Source organism: Schistocerca gregaria, chromosome 11 (genome assembly GCF_023897955.1).
Source record: "Schistocerca gregaria isolate iqSchGreg1 chromosome 11, iqSchGreg1.2, whole genome shotgun sequence".
Lineage (NCBI taxonomy): Eukaryota > Metazoa > Arthropoda > Insecta > Orthoptera > Acrididae > Schistocerca > Schistocerca gregaria.
In genome coordinates, this window is record NC_064930.1 from 72,083,676 (window position 1) to 72,095,959 (window position 12,284).

The 12,284-nt window shown below is 46.5% G+C and overlaps 1 non-coding gene across 1 annotated transcript; it reads right to left on the minus strand.

Moving 5' to 3' along the window:
• Window positions 1-468: 468 nt before the first annotated feature.
• On the minus strand, window positions 469-543 carry Trnas-cga (transfer RNA serine (anticodon CGA)). Its single transcript has one exon. It is a non-coding gene; the product is annotated as a tRNA-Ser (tRNA).
• Window positions 544-12,284: the final 11,741 nt, after the last annotated feature.

Genomic DNA, 12,284 nt, shown 5'->3' on the forward strand with positions numbered 1-12,284 from the left:
GCATGGACTTGCGATCTTAAATTAAAATTCTTAATGTTTCCTTTAGCATGTATTAAACAATTGTAGGTACACATACTAGGCAGAATCATTATCTTGAGTTCTTTAAAGTGTTTTTCGCAGCTTTGTCTTGGTGCTACACAAAATATATATCTGCTTCTTCTACCAGTTCAAGATGGTCCTTGAACTCACTGAGTTACCCCAAAACAGAATTCCATACAGCAATTGTGAATAAAAGAAAGAAAAATATGCAGAAATTAGTAAAGGTTTACTAATAATGCATCTCATATTGTGCAGTAGGAAGAGAGTACTAGCAAGTTTGCCACACAGGTGATTTATGTGCTTATCCCATGTGAGTTTTTGGTGTAAATGCAATTCCTGTAATTTAACACATTTGAGAATCTTGTTTAAATCTCTTTAGGGTGAAGTAAACTACTTCCATTTTGAAACTTCCTGGCGGATTAAAACTGTGTGCCGGACCGAGACTCGAACTCGGGACCTTTGCCTTTCGCGGGCAAGTGCTCTACCAACTGAGCTATCCAAGCACAACTCACAGCCCGTCTTCACAGCTTTACTTCTGCCAGTACCTTGTCTCCTACCTTCCAAACTTCACAGAAGCTCTCCTGCGAACCTTGCAGAACTAGCACTCCTGAAAGAAAGGATATTGCGGAGACATGGCTTAGCCACAGCCTGGGGGATGTTTCCAGAATGAGATTTTCACTCTGCAGCGGAGTGTGCGCTGATATGAAACTTCCTGGCAGATTAAAACTGTGTGCACTTGCCCGCAAAAGGCAAAGGTCCCGAGTTTGAGTTTCGGTCTGGCACACAGTTTTAATCTCCCAGGAAGTTTCATATCAGCGCACACTCTGCTGCACAGTGAAAATCTCATTCTACTTCCATTTTATTTTATTTACTGATAATTGATTGGCCCTGCAACAGTCACTGTTCATTTCATTAAATCTTTGTTGTATTCTAAGACATCTTCCTGATTTTCTCCATCAGTGATAAGTGTCGTGTCATCAGCATACAGTACTTGGAAACTAAATTGTACTCTACACGTAAATCCTGCCTCTGTTGCTGACACAATCTATATGTTGATGTTAAACGTATTGTTCTATAGGTGAAGCCTCTCTAGCAGTGGAGGTGCCAGAAGAAGGCACCACACTGGGCAAGTAGTTCTCTCCACATCACGTCATCAGATAGCCATCACGGAATTTGTCCAGAAAAAGACGGGACTGATTCAAAAGAAGAAGGTGGATAGCAAATTAATGGGTCTGTTCACAAAAGACTATCATCCTTTCTTTACTGTAAATGACTCAGGATTTCGTAGTTTTGTACATGCATTGCGTTCCCCTTATGATATCCCAAGTAGAAGGAGTAACGAATGTAATGTTGCCAGCAGCATATGCAGAAGCAAATGAGAAAGTTCAACAAAAGCTGCAAGGTATAAAGACAATCTGTTTAACAACAGATTGCTGGACATCAGCTTCTAATTAAAGTTAAATGGCTGTGACTGGACACTTCATAAATGAACACTTCAAATTAAAGTCTGTACTGCTGGAATGCAGTGATTTCAGTGGTGCCCATACCAGCTCAAATTTGTCCACAGCTTTGATTAAAATTACAGAAACATTTAGTGTTGGCGACAAAATTTTAATGTTGGTCACGGACAATGCACCAAATATGATCAATGCAGGTTTCATCATTCTCAAGTGGAAACATTTTGGTTGTTATGCCCATACACTTCATTTAGTTGTGCATAATGCACTCTAAAACATTCAGGAAGTCCACCAGAAAGTCAAGACAATTGTAGGTTTTTTTTAAAGGAGCAGCAGTGCAACAGAGCGGCTCTTAACATGCCAACAGAACAGTGGCATTGTAAACATCAAGAAATTGATACAGGACTTGCCCACTAGGTGGAATTCAACCCTGTTTATGTTGGAACGTATTGTTTAATTATCAGAGGCAGTAAAAATTACAGCTGTCCTTTGTAGCAGGTCCACAGAACTTCCATCACTGTCAAATGATGAGTGTGAAATCTGCTCCAAACTCTGTTCGATTTTGAAACCATTTGAGCAGGTTTCGAGGCAGCTCAGTGCAGGAGAGTACCCAACTGGCAGCTTGGTAAGTTAATAATTTACTTTATTGGGCTCATGTAAGTTCAATGTCATTTTATTATATACTTTTCTTACATGTTGTGTAGTTTTTCGCTACATCTACATCTACATCTATACTCTGCAAGCCACCCAACGGTGTGTGGCGGAGGGCACTTTACGTGCAACTGTCATTACCTCCCTTTTCTGTTCCAGTCGCGTACGGTTCGCGGGAAGAACGACTGTCTGAAAGCCTCCGTGCGCGCTCTAATCTCTCTAATTTTACATTCGTGATCTCCTCGGGAGGTATAAGTAGGGGGAAGCAGTATATTCGATACCTCATCCAGAAACGCACCCTCTCGAAACCTGGCGAGCAAGCTACACCGCGATGCAGAGCGCCTCTCTTGCAGAGTCTGCGACTTGAGTTTGCTAAACATCTCCTTAACGCTATCACGGTTACCAAATAACCCTGTGACGAAACGCGCCGCTCTTCTTTGGATCTTCTCTATCTCCTCCGTCAACCCGACCTGGTACGGATCCCACACTGATGAGCAATACTCAACTATAGGCAGAACGAGTGTTTTGTAAGCCACCTCCTTTGTTGATGGACTACATTTTCTAAGGACCCTCCCAATGAATCTGAACCTGGCACCTGCCTTACCAACAGTTAATTTTGTATGATCATTCCACTTCAAATCGTTCCGCACGCATACTCCCAGATATTTTGCAGAAGTAACTGCTGCCAGTGTTTGTTCCGCTATCATATAATCATACAATAAAGGATCGTTCTTTCTATGTATTCGCAATACATTACATTTGTCTATGTTAAGGGTCAGTTGCCACTCCCTGCACCAAGTGCCTATCCGCTGCAGATCTTCCTGCATTTCGCTACAATTTTCTAATGCTGCAACTTCTCTGTATACACCGGTCAGGTGCCACTCAAAAATTCGCTCGCAGGCGTTTAACTATAACTCTGTCCGTTCACACTGCACAATAAGTGTGGCGGCCAACACAGTGAACAAAGCTTAATTGCAAGGACTCAATATAAAGTCGCACTGCGATTTGCTCTCGACAGAGGTGCTCTCCCAGTGAAGTACTGAGGAGAGACGTGTTCCTGGCTCTTCGAGTACACGTATGAGGGCGCACGCTCTTGTTACGTGTTCTCGTTCCAAGAGCGACAACGGAATGGCCCCTCTCCACGCCAGATGTGGTCTCTTCCATTACTCCTTCAGCTCAAGGCGTCAGGAATACTGTCTGCCAATCAGCATTGCTCTTCTAAAATGGAAGAATGACGTTTCGTTTAACGCGACCAATCCGGAAATCTGTAGCATCGGCGTTTGGCGTTTGCTGTCTCCCTGTTAAAACCTCTGAAGCTGCCTGCTATGTTTGTAAAGAATGCGTAGGCTAGGTTCTCCCACACAATGTAGCGGAATTTGCTTTTAAGCCGAACACGGGGTCGTTCTCCCTTCCCCTCGGGCAAACGCTGTCTGCTCTACAGGTGGTCACCGGCCGACGTAGATAGGCTGAGTCGTCCTCTGAAGGGACCGGCACCCGGGCGTGTGGTTTGCCTCTCCCGAACTAAGAGCCCCTGCGACCATCGTGTCTTGAATGTCTGTGTGTACGCCAGCCTCGAGTATTTCAATCTCGGTGTGCACTTGCGATTTACTAGTTATTTGCATATCGTTTACATGAATTCATACAACATTGACTTTATATTATCGAGTTTGTCTTCGAATGAAGCCTCTTGATGTGTGGAATATGATTGTGAGGGCGGAATATGTAAACAATGAAGGTCGGGAGACCACATCGTCTTACACAGGAAATGGGCTGTGATGTTATCCATGCGTCTGGGTAAGACTACTCATGGTCCATCAGAAGTCAGAAAGTGTACGAAAGCGATCGAAGGGTAGCAGTTGAAAGGGCGGAGCAAAAAAAAGTGCCAAAGCAAGCACCAAGGGAAAAAAAACCTCTGCCACAGAAGGACGGGTAGTAAACGCAGTAGCGACTTGCTACCTGCGACAGTGAATGCAAGGTGTGGTTATGTTAGTGCGAGGTATCGTGCATCGTTACCTTTGTCATTGAGGAAGCTCGTTGTAGGGCTTGCTGCAAATGCTGTGTCCCTGCAACAGTTCAAGATCGTTGTAGATTAGTGGGCGATCGGTCATAGATCGGCTCACTGTGTAGGGGGGTGGGGGCTGGTTTGAGTGCTGTGTACGGCTTCCCTGCGATTGCCTGTTTTCCGGCGGGTCGAGCATCTGAGCTTACCAGTAGTAGCTGTGTTGCAAGGCCTCGCCAGCACTGTCGTGTCAGCGTGCTATGGACCATAGATATTTAGTTCGTTGCCAGTAGTGGTTTTGGGTTGTGTGAGTGTCTCGTGTTATTGTACAGTTGTGTGGAGTTTTTGGAATATCTGCAAAAGGGTTCTTATTGTTGTTGTGGTCTTTAGTCCTGAGAACGGTTTGATGCAGCTCTCCATGTTACTCTATCCTGTGCAAGCTTCTTCATCTACCAGTACCTACTGCAACCTACATCCTTCGGAATCTGTTTAGTGCATTCATCTCTTGGTCTCCCTCTACAATTTTCACCCTCCACGTTCCCCTCCAAAACTAAATTGGTGATCCCTTGATGCCTCAGGATATGCCCTACCAACCGATCCCTTCTTCTAGTCAAGTTGTGCCACAAATTTCTCTTCAATTCTATCAATACCTCCTAATTGGCTACGTGGTCTACCCATCTAATCTTCAGCATTCTTCTGTAGCACCACATTTCGATAGCTTCTTTTCTCTTCTTGTCCAAACTACACTCCTGGAAATTGAAATAAGAACACCGTGAATTCATTGTCCCAGGAAGGGGAAACTTTATTGACACATTCCTGGGGTCAGATACATCACATGATCACACTGACAGAACCACAGGCACATAGACACAGGCAACAGAGCATGCACAATGTCGGCACTAGTACAGTGTATATCCACCTTTCGCAGCAATGCAGGCTGCTATGCTCCCATGGAGACGATCGTAGAGATGCTGGATGTAGTCCTGTGGAACGGCTTGCCATGCCATTTCCACCTGGCGCCTCAGTTGGACCAGCGTTCGTGCTGGACGTGCAGACCGCGTGAGACGACGCTTCATCCAGTCCCAAACATGCTCGATGGGGGACAGATCCGGAGATCTTGCTGGCCAGGGTAGTTGACTTACACCTTCTAGAGCACGTTGGGTGGCACGGGATACATGTGGACGTGCATTGTCCTGTTGGAACAGCAAGTTCCCTTGCCGGTCTAGGAATGGTAGAACGATGGGTTCGATGACGGTTTGGATGTACCGTGCACTATTCAGTGTCCCCTCGACGATCACCAGAGGTGTACGGCCAGTGTAGGAGATCGCTCCCCACACCATGATGCCGGGTGTTGGCCCTGTGTGCCTCGGTCGTATGCAGTCCTGATTGTGGCGCTCACCTGCACGGCGCCAAACACGCATACGACCATCATTGGCACCGAGGCAGAAGTGACTCTCATCGCTGAAGACGACACGTCTCCATTCGTCCCTCCATTCACGCCTGTCGCGACACCACTGGAGGCGGGCTGCACGATGTTGGGGCGTGAGCGGAAGACGGCCTAACGGTGTGCGGGACCGTAGCCCAGCTTCATGGAGACGGTTGCGAATGGTCCTCGCTGATACCCCAGGAGGAACAGTGTCCCTAATTTGCTGGGAAGTGGCGGTGCAGTCCCCTACGGCACTGCGTAGGATCCTACGGTCTTGAGGTGCATCCGTGTGTCGCTGCGGTCCGGTCCCAGGTCGACGGGCACGTGCACCTTCCGCCGACCACTGGCGACAACATCGATGTACTGTGGAGACCTCACGCCCCACGTGTTGAGCAATTCGGCGGTACGTCCACCCGGCCTCCCGCATGCCCACTATACGCCCTCGCTCAAAGTCCGTCAATTGCACATACGGTTCACGTCCACGCTGTCGTGGCATGCTACCAGTGTTAAAGACTGCGATGGAGCTCCGTATGCCACGGCAAACTGGCTGACACTGACGGCGGCGGTGCATAAATGCTGCGCAGCTAGCGGCATTCGACGGCCAACACCGCGGTTCCTGGTGTGTCCGTTGTGCCGTGCGTGTGATCATTGCTTGTACAGCCCTCTCGCAGTGTCCGGAGCAAGTATGGTGGGTCTGACACACCGGTGTCAATGTGATCTTTTTTCTATTTCCAGGAGTGTATTTATCGTCCATGTTTCACTTCCATACATGGCTACACTCCATACAAATACTTTCAGAAGCGACTTCCTGGCGCTTAAATCTATACTCGATGTTAACAAATTTCTCTTCTTCAGAAACGCTTTCCTTGCCATTGCCAGTCTACATTTTATATCTTCTCCACTTCGACCGTCATCAGTTATTTTGCTCCCCAAATAGCAAAACTCATTTACTACTTTACGTGTCTCATTTCCTAATCTAATTTCCTCAGCATCCCCCAACTTAATTCGACTGCATTCGATTATCCTCCTTATGCTTTTGTTGATGTTCATCTTATACCCTCCTTTCAAGACACTGTCCATTCCATTCAACTGATCTTCCAAGTCCTTTGCTGCCTCTGACAGAATTACAATCTCATCGGCGAACCTCAAAGATTTTATTTCTTCTCCACGGATTTTAATACCTATTCCGAACTTTTCTTTTGTTTCCTTTACTGCTTGCTCAATAAACAGGTTGGATAACATCGGGGAGAGGTTACAAGCCTGTCTCACTCCCTTCCCAACCACTGCCTCCCTTTCATGTCCCTCGACTCTTATAACTGCCATCTGGTTTCTGTACAAATTGTAAATAGCCTTTCGCTCCCTGTATTTTACCCCTGCCACTTTCAGAATTTGAAAAAGAGTATTCCAGTCAACATTGTCAAAAGCTTTCTCCAAGTCTACAAATGCTGGATATGTAGGTTTGCCTTTTCTTACTCTAGCTTTTAAGATAAGTCGTAAGGTCAGTATAGGCTCACGTGTTCCAACATTTATATGGAATCCAAACTGATCTTCCCCGAGGTCGACTTCTACCAGTTTTTCCATTCGCCTGAAAAGAGGGCATGTAGGCGATATTCCCGGCGGAGATGCAAGGTGCGTGTGTAGCACGGAGCGTTGCTTGTAGTTTTGAGTACGTTGTTCTGTATGAGCTGCAGACGGCGGAGGTGTGTGGGCGCAGCGTATCCCCAGACAAGGGCTGAGTACGTCATCAGAGGTCTGACAAGTGTGGTGTACATGGACCTGGACATCCTCCTATTCAGTGTGCTACGCCTGTTAAGCATAGGGTAGAGTTGTTTGAGCCTCGCGTTAGCTTTGTTGGTCACGTGTTGGATGTGGTCCCCCCAGAGTAATTTCCGGTCCAGCCAGACACCGAGGTATTTGACCTTCTCGCGGAAACGTATTGGGCGTGCATGTAGTGTTACTGGGTTGCAGTGCTGATGTTTGCGCAGTAGTTTCGGTCTTCTAGTGAACAGAACAGCTTCGCACTTGTCGACGTTTGCTCTAAGACGCCATATCACCAGCTAAGGCTCTGCCGTTCTGAGTGCGGTCTGTAGTCGTGAGTTGATGTTAGACGGCTTCCAATCTTGCGCTAGGATGGCAGTGTCGTCTGCGCAGATTGCCACCGTCGTGTTGTGTGTAGCTGGGAGGCCGTTAATGAAGAGGTTAAACGGTAAGGGCCCTAGGATGCTTCCTTGGGACACTCCTGCCTGGATACCGTGTCCTGTCGTTTGTTTGCCCTGCACTTCGGTATTGAAACTCCTGTTCTTGAGATACGAGTGTATGAGGCCGTTGTGTCACAGACGATCGAAGGCCTTTCCGATGTTCAGGAAGACGTGCTTCGTTTGTGTTGTATCCGTGTCTTATGTAGTCAACGACGCGCAGGAGTTGTTGTGTTGTCGAGTGGTGATTCCTGAAACCGAATTGCTCCGGTCTCAGTGTGTCATTGTGATGCAGTGCCTGGTGAGTCGTTTTAGTGTTACCTTTCCAACGATCTTGCTGAGCGCGCTCAGCAGACTGATGGCTCGGTAATTTTTGGGAGGCAGTGGTCCTTCCCCGGCTTCCTGAACACCAGGACCTTGGCCGTCTCCCAAAAGGTGGCGAAGTGTTGGTGTTTGAGGATGGAATGCGTGATGTGTGTCAGGAAGTCTACTGCTTTACCCGTGAACTCCTGGAGGATACGGTGAGCAGAGGCCGTCCCAGAGGAGGTATGCCTGATGGCCCACTTGACATCAGCTGTACTAGATAGTCGGATGATGTTGTGCGCTGGTTGGGCCAGGATGCGTGTGACCTCCTGGTCCGTAGCAAGTGTGAGCGCCGGGTCTGAGGCGTCCAGGTCCGGTGTGAATGACGCTGTGGGCACTTGTAGCGTAGGTGTGTACAGTTTCTCCCTGGTGAAGTGTCGGTCCAGCTGCCACATGCCAGGCTGAGTTGTGTCCATCCCTTCGAGTTTCTAGTTCCAGTGTTGTGTTTTAAAAGTCTGTAATTCGAAAGTAATGTTCTATGTACTGACTTGGCAGAAAATCCTAAGAAATTTTGGTCTTATGTCAAAGCGGCAGGTGGATCAAAACAAAATGTCCAGACAATCTGTAACCAAAATGGTACTGGGGCAGAAGATGCCAGACTAAAGGCTGAAATACTAAATGTCTTTTTCGAAAGCTGTTTCACAGAGGGAGACTGCACTGTAGTTCCTTCTCTAGATTGTCGCACAGAGGACAAAATGGTAGATATCGAAATAGATAGAGGGATAGAAGAGGAAAGGCCGCTGGACCTGATGAGATAACAGTTCGATTTTACACAGTGTATGCGAAGGAAGTTGCCCCCTTCTTGCAGCGGTGTACTGTAGGTCTCTAGAAGAGCGCAGCGTTCCAGAGGACTGGAAAAGGGCACAGGTCACCCCCGTTTTCAAGGAGGGACGTCGAACAGATGTGCAGAACTATAGACCTATATCTCTGACGTCGATCAGATGTAGAATTTTGGAACACGTATTGTGACTTTCCTGGAGACTAGAAATCTACTCTGTAGGAATCAGCATGGGTTTCGAAAAAGACGATAGTGTGAAACCCAGCTCGCGCTATTCGTCCACGAGACTCAGAGGGCCATAGACACGGGTTCACAGGTAGTGCCGTGTTTCTTGACTTCCGCAAGGCGTTCGATACAGTTCCCCACAGTCGTTTAATGGACAAAGTAAGAGTGTATGGAGTCTCGGACCAATTGTGTGATTGGATTGAAGAGTTCCTAGATAACAGAACGCAGCATGTCATTCTCAATGGAGAGAAGTGTTCCGAAGTATGAGTGATTTCAGATATGCCGCAGGGGAGTGTCGTAGGACCGTTGCTATTCATAATAAACAAAAAATGACCTTGTGGTTAACATCGGAAGTTCACTGAGGCTTTTTGCAGATGATGCTGTGGTGTATCGAGAGGTTGTAACAATGGAAAATTGCACTGAAATGCAGGAGGATCTGCAACGAATTGAAGCATGGTGCAGGGAATGGTAACTGAATCTCAGTGTACACAAGTGTAATGTGCTCTAAATACACAGAAAGGAAGAGCCCATATAATTTAGCTACAATATAGGAGGTCAGCAACTGGAAGCAGTTAATTCCATAAATTATCTGGGAGTAGGCATTAGGAGTGATTTACAATGGAATGATCATATAAAGTTGATCGTCGGTAAAGCAGATGCCAGACTGAGATTTATAGGAAGAATCCTAAGGAAATGCTATCCGAAAACAAAGGAAGTAGGATACAGTACGCTTGTTCGCCCACTGCTTGAATACTGCTCAGCAGTGTGGGATCCGTACCAGATAGGCGTGATAGAAGAGAGAGAGAAGATCCAACGGAGAGCAGCGCGCTTCGTTACAGGATCATTTAGTAATCGCAAAAGCGTTACGGAGATGATAGATAAACTCCATCTACATCTACATCTACATGATTACTCTGCAATTCACATTTAAGTGCTTGGCAGAGGGTTCATCGAACAACAATCATACCATCTCTCTACCATTCCACTCCCGAACAGCGCGCGGGAAAAACGAACACCTAAATCTTTCTGTTCGAGCTATGATTTCTCTTATTTTATTTTGATGATCATTCCTACCTATGTAGGTTGGGCTCAACAAAATATTTTCGCATTCAGAAGAGAAAGTTGGTGACTGAAATTTCGTAAATTGATCTCGCCACGATGAAAAACGTCTTTGCTTTAATGACTTCTATCCCAACTCGCGTGTCATATCTGCCACACTCTCTCCCCTGTTACGTGATAGTACAAAACGAGCTGCCCTTTTTTGCAGCCTTTTCGATGTCCTCCGTCAATCCCACCTGGTAAGGATCCCACACCGCGCAGCAATATTCTAACAGAGGACGAACGAGTGTAGTGTAAGCTGTCTCTTTAGTGGACTTGTTGCATCTTCTAAGTGTCCTGCCAATGAAACGCAACCTTTGACTCGCCTTCCCCACAATATTGTCTATGTGGTCTTTCCAACTGAAGTTGTTAGTAATTTTAACACCCAGGTACTTAGTTGAATTGACAGCGTTGAGAATTGTACTATTTATCGAGCAATCGAATTCCAACGGATTTCTTTTGGAACTCATGTGGATCACCTCACACTTTTCGTTATTTAGCGTCAACTGCCACCTGCCACACCATACAGCAATCTTTTCTAAATCGCTTTGCAACTGATACTGGTCTTCGGATGACCTTACTAGACACTAAATTACAGCATCATCTGCGAACAGCCTAAGAGAACTGCTCGGATTGTCACCCAGGTCATTTATATAGATCAGGAACAGCAGAGGTCCCAGGACGCTTCCCGGTGGAAGACTCTGCAGGAGAAACGCTCAGTAGCTCGGTACGGACTTTCGTTGAAGTGTCGAGAACATACCTTCACCGTGGAGTCAAGCAGTATATTGCTCCCTCCTAGGTATATCTCGCGAAGAGTCCGTGAGGGTAAAATAAGAGAGATTAGAGCCCACACAGAGGCGTACCGACAATCCTTCTTTCCACGAACAATACGAGACTGGAATAGAAGGGAGAACCAATAGAGGTAGTCAAGGTACCCTCCATCACACACCGTCAGGTGGCCTGCGGAGTATGTATGTGGATGTAGATGTATTTTGTCCCGGATTGTTCCCTGGAGCCTGCTCATGCGCTGTTTGAAGTGTTGGCGCCTGGTATGCTGCCAATGTCTCCTGAGGCGGTTCCTCATTGAGGTTAGGCCCAGGATCTCCTTGGGCAGGGCAGCACTGTGTTGTTGTGGTGTGCGGATTGGTGAGGTGTCGACCGTCTCACAGCGAGTATGGGAGTCCAGCAGCGACGGCAGTGCGCTCTGCCGGAGCACTGCTGCCCGGATCACCAGGTGCCGCTATCTTAACACTGCTGTAAACAGTCCCATTGGAACACGTGAGGCAATACTGACCTTAAGACTTATCTTAGAAGAAAGATTAAGGAAAGGCAAACGTACGTTTCTAGCTTTATGTTGACTGGAATACTCTCTTTCAAATTCTAAAGGTGGCAGGGGTAAAATACAGGGAGCGAAAGGCTTTTTACAACTTGTACGGAAAACCAGATGGCAGTTATAAATTCGAGGGGCAAGCAAGGGAAGCAGTGGTGGGGAAGGAAGTCAGACAGGGTCGTAGGCTCTCCCTGATGTTATTCAATTTGTATATTGAGCAGGCAGTAAAGGAAACATAAGAAAAATTCGGAGTAGGAATTAAAGTCCACGGAGAAGAAATAGAAACTTTGAGGTTCGCCGATGCTATTGTAATTCTGTCAGAGACAGCAAAGGACTTGAAAGAGCAGTTGAACGGAATGGACAGGGTGTTGAAAGGAGGGTATAAGATGAACATCAACAAAGGCAAAACGAGGATAATGGAATGTAGTCGAATTAAGTCGGGTGATGCTGAGGGAATTAGATTAGGAAATGAGAGACTTAAAGTAGTAAACGAGTTTTGCTATTTGGGGAGCAAAATAACTGATGATGGTCGAAGTAGAGAGTACATAAAATGTAGACTGGCAATGGCAAGGAAAGCGTTTCTGAAGAAGAGAAATTTGTTAACATCGAGTATAGATTTAAGTGTCAGGAAATCGTTTTTGGAAGTATTTGTATGGAGTGTAGCCATGTATGAAAGTGAAACATGGACGATAAATAGTTTGGACAAGAAGAGAATAGAAGCTT